The 2,730-nt window shown below is 33.3% G+C and overlaps 1 non-coding gene across 1 annotated transcript; it reads right to left on the bottom strand.

The window, feature by feature from the left end:
- Nucleotides 1-1,090: 1,090 nt before the first annotated feature.
- On the bottom strand, nucleotides 1,091-1,163 carry TRNAE-CUC (transfer RNA glutamic acid (anticodon CUC)). The gene has a single exon. It is a non-coding gene; the product is annotated as a tRNA-Glu (tRNA).
- Nucleotides 1,164-2,730: the final 1,567 nt, after the last annotated feature.

Consider the following 2,730-nt stretch of genomic DNA (forward strand, 5'->3'; position numbering starts at 1 on the left):
CACCACGAGCATGTTGGCGTTCAGGAGTTTTGGAGAAGGAGGTGGTTTGAACCTGGCATTTTCTGGCATCTGCAAATCCCGGTCTTGATGCTTTGGTGACGAAAGACCGGTTGTTAGAGTAGCCACAACATGTGGTTCCAGTGTCAGTTAGGCAGTGTTGTCTACGGCGGATTGCGGAAAATTGCGGCGAACCAAAAATCCGCCATAAAGATATGGCGGATGGCGGAACAGAAAATTGCAGAAGCATGGCAGACAAACAAAAAACATTATTTTATATAGATGGAGGAAACTGAATTCATACCTCAAGTTCTTCAAAATAGACATTATAATGTAAATAAAATAAATGGCGCATGTCTCGAATACTTAAAAACAGAACTAAAAAATAAAAATAGTAATAACAATGTAACATAAACTAGAAAAAAGAAGTAAAAAATAACAGAGCACTCATAAAGAGAACTAATAAAGAGAGAAAAATACAGCACTATAAATTTTACCCCAACACTCTCTCTAACTAATATGGTCATTTATAATCTTATCATATCTAATCTTACCACACATCCAACGCAACATACTCATCTCTAATACACTTACTATATTCTCGTGTTTGATTCTTAAATGCACAGTAACAAATTTTCTAAAATTCAATGTGCAATGAAGAAGGGTACAAACAAATAAAAAATAGACAGAAATGATAACTTCAGTTAAGTTTGATAAAAAAAAATATACTATTATAAAACTAGAATTTTTAGAGCCTGAATGAAAAATGAAAACCCAACATCAACAACTATTAATACAACAAATTTATCTCACAAAAAACAATCAAAAAATGAAGGAGATTCAGTAAAGTGCAAATTAAGTGAATTAGGCATTTCCATTAGTGGAGAGAAAGAGAACAAACCTAACTGGTGTTTGAGTGTCAGAGAAAACCTGAAAAACGAAAGAGAAGAAGTTGAAGTTTTGCTGAGAGAAGAGAAGCAAGAGATTCCTCACAACACCAACTGTTAAATGGGCTGAATCAATTTAAGCCCAATAGTTAAATGGGCTTTTCATAAATCAGCAATTTAGTAAAAGGAATTAAAAAGCAAAAAGCTTCCGTTGCCGGGACTTGAACCCGGGTCTCTCGGGTGAGAGCCGAGTATCCTGACCAACTAGACTACAACGGATTGTTGATTTTCCACATCAATCAAATTTTATTATTATCAACATTATTTGGCCAAATCCCTTTAACAGCAATTTATTTTTCAAGGGACTTTGCCACCAAATCTATTCCAAGAAGATCCGGTTAAAAGACCAAGGGATGGACCCACCAATATTATTGAATAACTGAAAAGTATTTATGTGGCCAATATTATAAATCTGAAATTTTAGAAAAAGTTTTATGATTTACTTCAATTTTTTGAATACTTATATCAAGTTTTCTCACATGTAAACCCTACCAAATTGACGTACCAAGACTTTCTATAACACACACACAAAAAAAAGATTATATGGTACTCACGTTATGCAATTCTATTATGAGCATAATTATTGATTATATTTTGTATCTTCTTTATTCTTTTTTATAAATTAATTTTATTTTTTAGATACATTGAATAAATGATGTATTTGAATTATATTTAGATTAAATATTTTAATTATTTAATGAGTTTATAAAATAAAAGTTATTTGTAGAAGAGAATAAAAGGTGTAGTGTTTAAATTTTTTTCAAAGCCTTTGTGTCATAAAAACTTGAATATTTAGTATGTAAAAAACATTATTTAATAATTATAGGTAGTTGTAGTAAACAATGTGAATTTTTTTTAAAGGATCATCCTCGTCAAAGAACGCTACGTTTAGTGGGTGAAGGAGATAGTGCAAGTAATCAATTTGTCATTCATCTTTGATGTCTCAGCTTTTTCTAAAATCCCTAAATCTGAACCAATCTTGTCTGAAGATGTGGAAAAGCTCAATGTTAGAATCAAAGAGCTTGAATTGGAGAGCTCAGAGTTGTAACTCGGGCTTAATCAAACTACTCTGAAAAATGAAGACTTGAAGTTTGATCGTTAAGAGAAAGACAAAGAGATTGAAGCTAGTGACAAAAGGGCTAAGATGTTTAAACACAAGAAGGATCGATTTGATGATGTTCTCCCTGGTACTTAATCTGCAGCCAAGTCTAAAAGTAAGATTTGAAACGAGTAAGATACAAAATTCTAGAATTGGAAAGGATGTTAGAGAGATTTCTTGAGATGAAGAAAGAAGTTAGACTTGACTTTGAAGCTCAAACCCAAGAGTATAGGGATGCTTTCAAGAAGTGCAAAGATAAGTTATCTTGTGAAATTCTTTAGAAAGAGGAAGTCGAACGAAACGGTCTCCGCCTAGAATATCAGTTGGGGGAAGCCAATAAGATGATTGAGGCAATGGAAAAACAAGGCAATGGTGCAACTTACCTACTATTGAGGAATGATTATGTGTATTGGAGGAACCTATATAGAGAGTCCATAACAACCCTGGTTGAAGATCAGCGCATCATCAAGGATCTTCAAGACCTCTACCTCGAGTGGAAGAGAAAATTCCTCAAGTTGACCAGATTTGTTACTTTCAACATGCTAGAATTTTCAAAGAAAATCCAAGAAGCTAATTGGTGCATGTGTCTTGAAGACACGCCTCCTCAAGTTTTTAACTTTGTAAAGTTTTGTAAGAAAATGGTGAAAGAGCTCACCATGGATCTTGCAACAATCTAAAAGGCCAGAT

The sequence above is a fragment of the Lathyrus oleraceus genome, chromosome 7 (assembly GCF_024323335.1).
Source record: "Lathyrus oleraceus cultivar Zhongwan6 chromosome 7, CAAS_Psat_ZW6_1.0, whole genome shotgun sequence".
In the NCBI taxonomy this organism is placed as follows: Eukaryota; Viridiplantae; Streptophyta; class Magnoliopsida; order Fabales; family Fabaceae; genus Lathyrus; species Lathyrus oleraceus.